Consider the following 12,974-nt stretch of genomic DNA (forward strand, 5'->3'; position numbering starts at 1 on the left):
AAAAAAAAAAAAAAAATTAAAAAATTGCAGCTTGGAGCTAGGATAATTGCACTGAACACACAATATGAATCCACAGCACAAGAACTACACCAGCCAACTCTAAACTGCTGCTCCCCAAGGTTGTTTCTATGCAAAGAGTTCGAAGCAGAGCTCGGGTCTAATGAAACTGAGATGAAATGTTCTATTAGCTTTGTGGAGCCAACAGAGGATTTTGAGCTGGGATACTCTGGAAGTCAGAAAAGGCATTTGGGAGAGATGGGAGAAGGGCAGGATTGTGCCAGTGGCAATACAACTGTGAAGAAATGTGTTTAGATGAGTAAATTGAGTAAGATCATCTCAGTGTAACAGAATAAGTGCCCACACCCTAAAAACTGGCCTTCACTGTTGGTGATGCACATGCTGAGATGGAGGACTGAATGATGGATTTGTAGCTCCCCAGTTGCTCCTAACAAAGATCCCAGTACTGATCCATGCAGTGCCTGTTATCTGTTCTGTGCATAAACAAGGGAATTCATCCTCTGGGGACTCTCAGTCTAGTTTCTTTCATTAAGAATAAATTAAATATTGAAAAAAAATGTAGGAGGAAATTAAAAAAAATTAGTTTTTTGATTGGAACACATTTCTGTAAAGCTCTGACTGGAATAAGCAACATGTAGTGCAACGTATTTCAAATAGATAGAAATAGTGCCCTAAATATACCAGGCTAATTAGATGTACTTTCTCTACAAAACCACAATTCTAATGTTCCTGTCTCACTGTAATTAAAGAAGCATTTACCACGCATTGGAACTTTTAATTAGGTCTAACAGCTAATAAACTTGGAGTAAACTAACAAATATTTTCTCTGTCAGTGAGTAGTTTTTAATCAGTATTTAGAAGTTTAGTTCCAAATAGCAGACATCAGCCAGTGTCTAAAGATCTTGAAGAGATGTTTGAGCACAACCTGGTAACATTTGTGCTCACCCTCATAAGGATGTGTTGAGGAAACCATTTCCCAGCCTTTTCCCTTTGGTAGTTTAATTTTCCTGGGGGGTAGGGGTGGAATTACTCTGCAGGCTGTATTTGCGAGGTTTGGTGCCAGGAGTGGGGTCCTCACCCCTTGCAGCAGCCATCCAGAAGCCAGACCAGCTCCTTGCACTCCTGCTGTAGTCAGTGGAGAAAAAGGGGGTTCATTCCCTCTGAATAGATATTTAAGAGAGGTGAGGCCAATTGCCACTGCAATTCCTCTCTTTCTCCATCAAGACAGAGCACCTTGGTGGCCATCCAAGATTAAATATCTAAATTACAAACAGCCAAAGAGAGATGAGATGTCTCCCCCCAGCCTGTAACCCAAGAAAGCCCTGAGAGTAAGAGATGGAGATCTAGGTGAGTTTTCTGACATGTCCCTGCATAGAAATCAGGGCATGGCCCACAGGAGAACTATCAGGGAGGAGAAATCATCTCCTGGTGGCAATAGGCTTGCAGGAACCTAATAGGGAGAGCTTGTGCTGGCCAACTGGAGAACTGTGGTTCTTTCCTCAGGAGGGGATGACAAGTCTGGGGGAGCTGGGACCTGGATGATGGGGACAATGAAGGGGTCGAGGCCACAGCTACACCCATGTGCCACATGCCTGTGTGGGGTAGGGAAAGGGACATGCCTCTTGGTGACAAGAGGCTGTGAGTAGGAAGGCTGGTAGTCCACACTAAGCAGTTTGCTAAGGCTGTGTTGAGGTTCACCTGGCAGTAAGACAACCAGGAAAAGACATTACAGTGGCCATACGTGTGCACAGCTGGACAGCAAATGCGCACAGGCCTGTCTATGGGTCCACGGGTCTGAGGCCTGGGAAGGAGGACATCTGAGATGAGATCACCAGGGCAGACTGCATTGGAGGACGAGTGTGGGCAATGGAGGAGTGCATCCATCTGCTTTCTTGCAGTGACTTTTGGTGAGATCAGACCAGCTTGGACCCTTCAGGACTTGCCCTCTCAGTAAGTTTGCTGTGCAACAGCACAGCCCTTTTGAATGATAACCTCTTTTATCTGTTCCTTTGAAGGGCATGATGCCAGAGCAGCAAAGCACAATCGGCATACAGTTTATCTGTTTGCAGCACCTTCCCTGAGCAACCTAGACTGCCTCCAGGTACCAGGCGTGCTATCTTCCCATGTCCTACATCTTTCACCTCCTTCTGGCAGTTGTTTGAACTTAACGGTCATGATGATGATCTTCTATTACAGCTGCAAGGTAACCTTACTCCTGTGCTAACAAAACCTGAGACATTCCTACTTACTTATTGTCTTGGGAAATTAATTCCCTTTCCCACTGTATCCTGTTGGGTGGTGGTACAAAGGAGTGGGGAAACTGAGTCATGAAATAACTCAGAGATTTCCACATTCTCTGCAGAAGAAGAAGGCATGGAGAGATAGGGTATAGGAATATGTGATAAAGAGCTACTGAGGAAGCAAGCAGAAAAATCAGGAGACACATGCACAGGGCAAAGACTGAGGGAACACTGCCTGGAGAAGGAGAGTGTAACAGAGGATTGGATGCATTGGAGAAAACTGGGAGGCTGGGGAAGGGGTAAAGGCTTTCATATTTGGCCATGGAAATGGGATTAGGACTCTTTGGAGGGGCAGGATGAAGCTGAGGTGCTGCTGAAAAATGGGAATGCAAGACCTTGTCTGTGAAGGAGCCTGGAAAAAGGAAGACAAGTAATATTTGCTTCAGTACAAATGGCAGGTGCCTGTGTTTTTGGAACAGAAGGTCATATATTTTGTGTGAAGTCTCCTGCATCTAGGGAATGACTTTAATGTAGCTTGAAGTGCCAATAAGTGGAATAAGTATGTGCCATTACCAATAACAATAACAGCCCTGGAATACTTTCTACCCAAGGATCTCAAAGCACTCCTTTTTATGACTTATTCATTGACTCTTTATGTCCCCAGGGAGGGAGTGGATTGTAATGATCACCCTCTTTACACGTGCTGAAATGGGGGTAAGTAGCTGAGCTGTGACTGTTCTCCTCTGACAGCATGAATTTCCCAAGTCATTGGTTGGGAAGGAAAAAGCTGCAGCAACTGCCGGGAGAAGCCTCTGGCATCTCAAGGAGTGTAGAGGGGGTACCTGTTGCACCTTCCTGATGTGACTGCAATGTGAAGAACACAGACTCTCAAGCACCTTGAGGGCAGATCTGAGCAGGCTCAGCCTCGTGTTCGGCAGTATGTTCCCGGGGGCTCTGACTCCCCTTGTGTGGATCCCAGCACCATTTGGAGGTGCCGCAGATGCAGACCTGCTTTGGGAAACAGACTTACATGAGTGGAGCCCAGCTATCTCCCCTCACTCTTGGGCACACAGGCTGGTTTATCACCAATTGCAGTGGGAAATTCATGGGCCAGACAAGGGTGGCTGGTCTGACCTGAGAGTGTGGAGAATATTTGGGATCTGCTACCTTCATCTGACTATAACTGATGTTCACATTGGCTTTTATGTCAGCAAACCAAAGATCAGAGGTTTATGTTACAGGTTCACACAGCTATGGGTCACAGTGCAGACTATATGCTATAGTGTGTACAACACATAAAAAGTATACAGATTGAAATGGAAATTTGATAGGGAAACCTATCTCTATGTACATCTTTAAGAAGCCTACTAGGAACTTATCTGGGCACTACCAGTAGCAGGCAACTTCCTAAAAGGCAGCTATCCACAGTTGTGGAGATGGTTGACTCCAGATGCAGAACAAAAGCTTAAAATGTTCATGTTGCAGTGGGAAAGGGCTCAGGCCCTTATTGGACAGGATACAGTTGAGTGGTTTGGTCAAAGCCATTGAGGAAATGTCCCAATCCGATATCAGGGAGGGTTCTTAAACAATCCCAAGAGCGAGATTAAGACACAAACAAGGTCAGTTGCCGTACGACCTTGTAAACTTTATTTTCTATAACAACTGATAAGAGCGATAGGACAGAGAGAAAAAGAAAGGAAAAAGTCAGAGTCCCAAAGCAAGAAAGCGGTAGAGACGCAACTAATTACCACCACCACCAGGGATCCAGCGATGTTTTGTCGGCTCAATCTCGGTACAGGTGATGATGTTCTATGCTCCAAGCTCTGCCAAAGTCCCAGGCGTCTGTTAAAAAGCATTAACAAGCATCAACCAGCAACAAGCATCCCGAGAGAGGAGTACGCAGTCCTTTTATTGTCCCCGTCCCCACGACTTCTCCGAAAAGTCTGCCCATTTCCACGGAGCTCACTGTAATATGTGCCTCCCTGTGGTCCTCCATGCTCACATGCCCATGTGTTCACAGTGGTCGTGCTGGTGGGGGGGTCGACCTGTGATGCCTTCAGCCTCTGCACGTCTTCCTCGCCGTGATTTCCTCTTCACCCGGCTCGTGCGCAGGTGCAGCTTGGTGGGCACTGCCAAGGCTGCTGTTGTTCTAGCTTCGGGTGGAAGTTGTGGTTTTGTCGGGGACTATTCGTCTCATCCAAAGCGTCCTCCTTCACAGTAACAGGATGCTGAGGCCAAGAAGTGGTAGTCGTGAAGCAGCAATGTTGAGATAAAGTCCAGACTATCCCTTACTGGAAACCTTCAGTGGTGTTAGTGAAGCCTCTCTCTTGCCTCCTGACCCTTTCCACCAACATGACTCCCTTTCCCCACTTGCTGCCTTAACTGGACCTGACTGAAGACAGACACGAGATATGCAGACCATCAGAGCTCATAAAGAGGTTTTTCCATTGGGGGCCAGCAGTCTTAGGCGCATCCTGGGGTCAAAAGGTGGCCTTGTCCCTGCCTACACTTGCTGGCTCCATCTGTCAAACATGTACAGGCTAAAATGAAAAGCCTGAACTTGCCTTCTGCAGCTGAAGAGGGGCTGGGGGAGCTGTGTGGCAGCGCTGAGAGTTATTACTATGGCATTCATGGAGCATGTTGCTATGAATCGATATCTCACCATAATTACCTCATTTGCCCATTTTTCAAATTAGATAACAAGGTTGAATTCTTGACCAGACCATCCCTCATCCATTTACATTTCCTCCTCTCCTTGGCAGAGGAGGGGAGCCCCTCTTCTGTTAATTAGCAGGCTTTGGGATGAATGGGATTACATCCTGAAAACTCATGACTCCTTTTGCCTCTCATACCTCAACATCATCATCAAAAGGTGGGAGGCCAGGCCAGGCTGCCCCCTTGGCGAGGACAGGGGGCTGTTCAACCCGGCTGGCTGTGTGCTGAGATGGGAGGTGGAAGGGAATGAGCTCACGCTCTGTTCAGACAGTGACATTTCCATGGGGCAGGGCTCATCCATCATGATGTGGTAGCTGAGGAGAGCTGTTAACTGTTTCGAGCTGGCTGGCTGCCTCCTGTGCTGCAGACAGGGCTTGCTCCCCTGGGAAGCCCAGGACCTGCGGCATCCCTGGGGGAGCAGTGTATGGGGTGGTTTGGGGGATAACCTATCCCCCTCGAGTGGGGGACACTAAGGAGGACAGGAGACCCCCACCGTGACCCAGTGTTTGGGTAACATGGAGCATCCATTGGAAGGGACGTTGCTCCTGTTTGAGCCCCCAAGGTTAGCACTGGGGAGAAGTTTTTCTCCCTTTTGTACCTCATGTTTTCTTCACAGAGGACAGGCAGAACCCCCCCCCCAGTACTTTCCCCCCCTGCATGGGTGCTCATAGTCTGTACCATAGACTGACATGCATCTGCTTCTTACCTCAGGGATTGATTCCTGACTGGACTCATCAACCCCCCCATGAAGTGGCCAGGGCTTTTTTGATTCTGTTGGTCAGCAAAACACTCATGCCCATCTGGGTGGCTACTTGGCTTTTGTGAAAATGATACTTGGTCAAAATCAGAAGCTTCTGGAGCTTCCAATTGTATCCTCACCCCTTTCCATGCCCCATCCTCCTGAGCCAGCCTCCAGGGCAATACCTATTACTAGGTATTACAAGCAAAGCAAATGCTTGTAGTAAGATGGCTCATTAGCTCCTTCTTCTCTGGGGATGCCCCTGTGCCTTTCCTCTGCTCTCTCTCCTCTGTAATGAGCAAAGGACCCCACCTTTGTCAGCACTAGATAAAGAATAATTAGACAGTCATTAATCTGCAGGAAGGAGGGCAGGAGGGGCACCAGCTGCTGAGCTGCTGTTGCACAGCTGAAGTGTGGTGTTACAGGGGCAGGCGGGAGTGCAGCAGTTTGGATCAGAGATGGGGGAACTGTCTTGTGCATCTCCCTTGCTGTCAATTAGTCCAAGAGGTTAGCCTTACCTCCAAGGAGCCAGGAGACCTTGGAGCAGCTCTCAAAACTGCAAGCAGATTCTTTGGAGACTAATTGGGGTCTTTCACCTCTTTTTAGCTGCTTCTGAGTGATGTGCTCTGGAGTGCAAGCAGGAGAGGAGATGCTTAGTTTGCCAGAGACCGGGAGTCAGTAAGGCTGTACCAGTGCCCTGGAGTAGGACAGGTAATAGAAAAAGAAACCTGGAAGACATGGTCCTGAGGTCACCAAGACATTTTCAAACATTTATCAGCAGTCCTGGCTAACCAGGGATATCCCAGTTGACTGGAGGTTGGCAAATCTGATGCCCATCTACAAGAAGGGCTGAAAGGAGCATCTGGGGAAGTACAGGCCTGTCAGTCTGACCTCAGTGCTGATGAAGGTTATGGAGCAGGCCATCTTGAGTGCCATCACATGTCATGTACAGAACAACCAGGTCATCAGGCCCAGTCAGCATGGGTTTATGAAAGACAGGTCTTGACTAACATGGTCTGCTGTGACAATGTGACCCACTTAGTGGATGAGGGAAAGGCTGCGGATGTTGTCTACCTAGACTTTAGTAAAACCTTTGACACAATTTCCTAGAGAAACTATCTGCTCTTGGCTTGGACAGCTGCACTCTGCTTGGTGAAAAACTGGCTGGATGTCCAGGCCCAAACTGTTGTGGTCAATGGAGTTGGCAGCTGGTTACAGGTGCTGTTCCCCAGGGCTCAGTATTGGGGCCAGTTCTGTTTAGTATCTTTATCAATGATCTGGACAAGGGGATGGAGTGCACCCTCGGTAAGTTTGCAGATGACACCAAGTTGGCTGGGAGTGTTGATCTGCTTGACGGAAGGAAGGCCCTACAGAGGGATATGGACAGGCTGGATCAATGGTCCAAGGCCAATTGTATGAGGTTCAACATGGCCAAGTGCCACCTCCTGGACTTGTCACAACAGCCCCATGCAGTGCTACAGGCTTGGGGAATAGTGGCTGGAAAGCTGCCTGGTGGAAAAGGACCTGGGGGTGTTGGTTGACAGGCAGCTGAATATGAGATGGCAATGTGCCCAGGTGGCCAAGAAGGCCAAGAGCATCCTGGATTGTATCAGAAATAGTGTGGCCAGCAGGACTAGGGAAATGATTGTTCCCCTGTATTTGGCACTGGTGAGGCCTCACCTTGATTACTGTGTTCAGTTTTGGGCCCCTCACTACAAGAAAGACATTGAGGTGCTGGAGTGTGTCCAAAGAACAACAACGAGGCTGGTGAAGGGTCTAGAGCACAAGTCTTATGAGGAGTGGCTGAGGGAACTGGGGTTGTTTAGCCTGGAGAAAAGGAGGCTCAGGGGAGACCTTACTACTCTTTACCTGAGACTACCTGAGAGGAGGTTGTAGTGCAGTGGGTGTTGGTCTCTTCTCCCAAGTAACAAGCAGTAGGACAAGGGGAAGTGGCCTCAAGTTGTGCCAGGGGATGTATAGATTGGACATTAGGAAAAATTTATTCACTGAAAGGGTTATTAAGCATTGAAACAGTATGCTGAAGAATGTGGTTGAGTCACCATCCCTGGAGGTATTTAAAAGACATGTAGATGTGATGCTTAGGGACATGGTTTAGTGGTGGACTTGGCAGTGTTAGATTTACAGTTGGACTTGATGACCTTAAAGGTCTTTTGCAACCTAAACAATTCTATTATCCTGTGATTCTATGAGGTCCTCTGTGACTGGGAACAGATTCTCATGTGTTAGGGTGGTGCCTGCAAAAGTTTTCAGCATGTGGGCTTCCCACCCTCAGATTTCAGACCCTGCACAGTCATCTCCAGAGTCTCCCAGCTCTTGCATCCTTCTCTGTGCCCAGGCCCTTGTGTTGACACTCATTAAACAACCTGTAAGGGACCACCTGCCTTCTTCTGTACCTTATCCTTTGGTGGGAACATGTAGGGGGAGATGGTGTTTTGCCACTGTGCTGTTGAGGAGGCTCACGTACATCCACACTGAGAAACGTCCCTTACCCCTGCTGATGCAGGAGGCTGACGCTGACTTCTGTCAAAAGGTAACAGAAAGTGTCCTATGAAAAGGGAAGGGGAAGGCTTGTCCAGAGGTCTCCTCCAGGAAAGGCATCTCCTCCCAAGACAAGGAGCAAGGAACAGGGCTGTTCTGAAGAGATGCGCTGGACTGCACCAGAATATGCTACGCAAGGAGTTTGAATGGTGGCTCGTTATAAGCCCCGTGGCGGGGGTGGGGCAGGATTCAGGCTCAGTTATTAAGACCATAAATCATGGAGACGGTCATGGAGAAGGTTGATGAGGCGGGTGTGTGCAGCCAGGAATGCCAGGAGGGAGAGGTGATGGGCATTGGAGGCACACAGTTTCTCCACGTTGCATATTATTTTAAGACTTTTTCATTTTTATGGCAGTGCTGTCAGTTTTCTCAGAAGAAGGGACCAAATGATTTCAGGCTCCCTGATTTCCTGAAGACCCAGGCATGAATTCTAAGTTGTTCCTGATCAAGAGTGAGGTCTGGGGAGTGGGAGTGAAACAGCATAGGCAAGGAGTACAGGGTAAGAGCTGGAGGCAGGGACAGGGCTGGTGTGAGGCACTGAAATACCAGGGGAGAACCCATGTTTGGGGCAGGGAATGGCCAGGATTGGGGATGGCAATGTTTTCACTGCCAAAAGCAGGAGGTAGTTTTGGTGAGTGGGGACGTCAATCTGTATCGCTGCCTGCAGTGGAAGACGAAGCTGTTTAAGGTACCTGGGAGTGAGGCTGTGCAAAGCCAGATGAGCCGCAGCCCTTAACTTTGGGCAGACCACATGGTGCTATTGGCTTCTCTGCTGTCTAGACTGCTCCAGTGCCCAAGCCCTGCAGTTTGTGGTCACTCTGGTATCTCTCTGTAGATGCAATGCCTGAATATCTGGAGAGTACGACAGGCAGATCCTTGCCCATTTGTGGCTATCCAAGCCTCCTGCATCTCCTTATGAGACTTCAGTGCTTTCTGGTTAAATACTGAGGTCTCAAACTATCTGGGGCATGGAGAAGTAAACAGTCATTCAGACCATGCAGCCAGGGCACCTGGCTACTGCATTTTGCTCAGGGAAAGCCACTGTTGGGCTCAAGACAGCTGCCTGGCTCTGTCTCAGAGCATCAGGCACAGGTGGAGCTGCATGAGACATACAGTGAGCCTGAGACACAGGGCGCAGGGCTCAGGCATGCTGCAAAACCCATTCAGGACAGAGGGTTAAGAGCAGTTGATTCTCGTGAGTGTAAACCTGTTGGAAAAAGGACACACCAGAGATTTCCCTCCACAGTCCAGCTCTTTGCAGAGGCAGATGAAGCTGAGTGCAGCCAGGGCAGTCCATGAGAACAGGCCCTGGCATTTTGGGATGATGAGCTGACACGCAGGCTTACACAGAGCAGGAGCCTGGCCACGAGCTGCAGCTCAGCCATTAGGCATGGGGTGGGACACCCTCGTCCTCAGCAGTGAGAGGAATTTTCTGATCTTCATGCAGGCAGGAGGTGATACCTTGATCTGGTTTATGGTCTTCTGCCAAACGCAGGGTTATGGGTAGAGGGGCTGCCACTGAGGAAGGAAAAGAGATGCTCTGGGAGGCTGTAGGCTCCCCTCCCATCAGAGGTGATGACAGCCCCATGGTTTGCTGCAAAGAAACCCAGGAGAATAGAAAACTTGCAGAGTTTCCTCCAGGACAGATTCAGTACCATCTGCACAACAGTCCTACAGCTGAATTTATGCACAGTACTATCCCATATACCCTCACCATCACTGCATCCTCTTACCTGTCTGGCTTGCTCTGCCCCAGAAGAGGCTGCACAGCAGTGTCCATCTGAGAGCTCTTAGTAGGGGTCTGTCATGGGTTTGCTGGGGGCACCTCTGGACTGGCCAGAGCAGACAGAACCCTTATAACTGCTGCCTTCATGAAGGGCTCCCTCCCCAACCTGCTGCCTCTCTGGCAAGATGCAGCTGTAACATAAATATGACTGGCAGCCAAGTGAGATGCAGCACCCTGTTCCCTTGGAAAAGTCAGCACCTGCCCCAGTGGGCTCCTGTTCTGTGCACACACACTGGCCTGGGTGAGGACTGATCCATCTCTGTCACCCCAGGGAGTGTTGGCCCTCTCCAGCAGCGTGTTCCCTCAGGGAGCAGGGATGGACAGGGCAGCTCTGGGCTCCAGCTGCCAAAACCGTCATCCTGCCCGGCATTCTCCCACAGCTACCAGCTGTGAGGTGTCAGGTGCTGGCTAGCCTATCTCTCCTCAAGGCGATGTGAAGTCATTAGCTAATAAATCCCCATTCCCTCTCTGTGATGGGGAGGAGCATGCCAAACCCGAGGTGCAGGAGCAGGGAATGATTTTGCCTTATGCTAAAAGGTAGTGGAGCTGGTGTGGAGGGGTCCAGCATCCTGAGCCCCTGGTGCAGCATGGGGAGACAGAGCCGCAAGCCCTGAGATGCAGGTCACCCCCTGCCTTGGCTGTGGGCAGCAGCCCTCCTCCTGGAGGTCCTCTTCCCTCATGTCTGTCCCACATGGACGTGGGCTCTCCCCTTTTCTCCCCTGCTCCAAGGTACATGAGGGCAGGCCAGAGGAGCTGGCCACCCTGGGGACTAGGGTGCACCCTCTGTCTCCTCCCATCAAAAGTCCTCAGGGCAGCAAAGGGTCAAGATGCAGAGTAAGAGGCTGAAAGGAGTCAAGGTGGCTGTCCCCATGTAAGGTAGGACAGTTCTGGTGGCAGGCCATGGAGAGAGAAGGGTTTCCCAGAGGTCAGAGATCTGAGGGGAGCAAAAACCCAGAAGCAGATCTGTAGCTGGCATCAGCACAGGGCTATTGCTAAGAGAAAAGAGCTGGAGAATGGAGTCAGGGACAGTCAGAGCCCTCCTGGGGTTGTGTGTGTGGTGGATATAAGTGACCATATGATGGAAGAGCATGACTCTGTGTGGAGAAAGGCAGCTGGAGAGAAGTGCCCCCTTCATCCCCAGATACTCAAGCATAATATAATGCAACACATCTTCCCCTTCCCCAGCACACCAAGCTCATGGACAAGGCTTTCCCAGCCAGACTCATGATCCCCCTCTGCTCTGGGGCTCACATGGGCTGGTGGGATGCTGCTGTGGTGAGCTGTAGCTACAGCCTTTATCTCTAAATCTTCTCTGCTTTTTAGGTCACTTTGTTCTGCTTATAAATCTTGGCCTTGTCATACAAGCTATAAATCTTCCTCTCCAGTCAGCACCATTTATTTTTTCCTCTGGTCTTGTTAAAATAACAGGGTCAGAATGTTTAAAATCCAGACTGTTGCATTTTCTGCAGTTTTGGCTCATAAGTATTCTCTTTCTCTCTGGGAAACTGCCATAGACTCATGGCCAGACACAACTGCTTGGGAACTTGAGGGGAGAAAGGAATGGGGGTAAAAGGGATTCAAAGGATGTGCTGAAATGATCTGCCACTCACATAGTCCTCACATGTACACACAATTCTATGCATGCATGTAGCACACCCAGTGCACCTACTGCATGCAAAGTTGCCTTCCCTGCTTTTACACACTTACCGCCTTGCTGGTACCCTGCACCTGCCTTTGCTGAGGCACAACCTTGCACTGATCAGAGCTGCACCTCCTCCCTTCATCCCTCACCCCCATATCCAACCCCAGATACCTGGCAGGGAACCACACAAGTGTTCCTATCCTCCCCCTTGACAAGCAGAGCTGTTCTCCCAAACCTGGTCGCTGCCATTGCAGCTCAGTGCTCTGTGGCTTTCCACCCTCCCCAGTGCCTGGAGCACCTTCTCAGCCACATCTTTACCCAGTTCTGTTCCTCACCCCTCCCTGCAAGATGCTCCTGAGTCCCCATTTGGGAGGAGCAGCACCTCTCCTCTGCTGACTGCCCAGGGAGTGGGAGATACTCTAGAGAGTTGGGTTCATGTGTTGGCACAGCAGGAAATAGCCTCTGCTAAGCACCAGGTACCATGGCAGCCCTACATGGGAACATGAGCCTAACAACAAGTCGTGCGTCATGGTGCAAAGCCAGTGCTTTCTCATTCAGCCAGCCTGGAGCCTGCAGAAGTGCAGTGAAGCATCCCTGTGTATCTGCATTAAGGTCCTCTTTTTAATGACCATACAACCAGTGTTTCTGCAGGTTTCATGTGAAGGGCTGTACTCACCTCAGCATGCAGTCAATACTCCTTTCAATCTTCATCACTCACTGTCTGGCTTCAGGCTTTGTTTATTCCACAGCATCAAATCACTGAGCCAAAGACAAAACCAGCTCACTCCCTTGTGGCCTTTTTGGTGGGCATACCCAGTGATCAAGCTTTAACAAAATTAGCATTGCTTCCACCTTTGGAGGTGATATTGCTGTCTGCAGTGCATGCAGGAGGGGCTGAGATATAGCAGCTGTACAATCAATAGTACAGAGCACCTTGCAGGAACAGCCTGGACCTCAGTCTAGTTTCTAATCTGTCAGCACATCCTCCTCTCCCTCAGGGAAGAATTGCAACATTAAGTCCAGGAATATATTAGTGTGTAGGTTGTGAGAAAGAGTGCAGAAGGGGTGTAAGGCATAAAAACAAACTAAAGACTAATGTCTGGATTATCAGAGGTAATTTTCAATAGTGATTGAAAGATTGAGAGAGCCAGAGCCCATGTTTTTAGGTTATGTATCATTTTATAGCTGACAACACACCGAATGATGTGGGTACTTCTGCAAAGCAGATCCTAGTGTTGGGACATCTAGAACAGGTGGCATTAACAATTAATTTAA

General features: G+C 49.3%; 1 long non-coding RNA gene across 1 annotated transcript in view; it reads left to right on the forward strand.

The window, feature by feature from the left end:
• Positions 1–4,541, forward strand: part of LOC113478635 — a 23,801-nt gene extending 19,260 nt beyond the window's left edge. Inside the window, exon 3 of the long non-coding RNA XR_003398103.1 lies at positions 4,132–4,541. This is a non-coding gene — a long non-coding RNA (uncharacterized LOC113478635). The remainder of the gene's footprint in view (positions 1–4,131) is intronic.
• Positions 4,542–12,974: the final 8,433 nt, after the last annotated feature.

Source organism: Athene cunicularia (assembly GCF_003259725.1).
Source record: "Athene cunicularia isolate RWA chromosome 3 unlocalized genomic scaffold, athCun1 chr3_part1, whole genome shotgun sequence".
Classification (NCBI taxonomy): domain Eukaryota; kingdom Metazoa; phylum Chordata; class Aves; order Strigiformes; family Strigidae; genus Athene; species Athene cunicularia.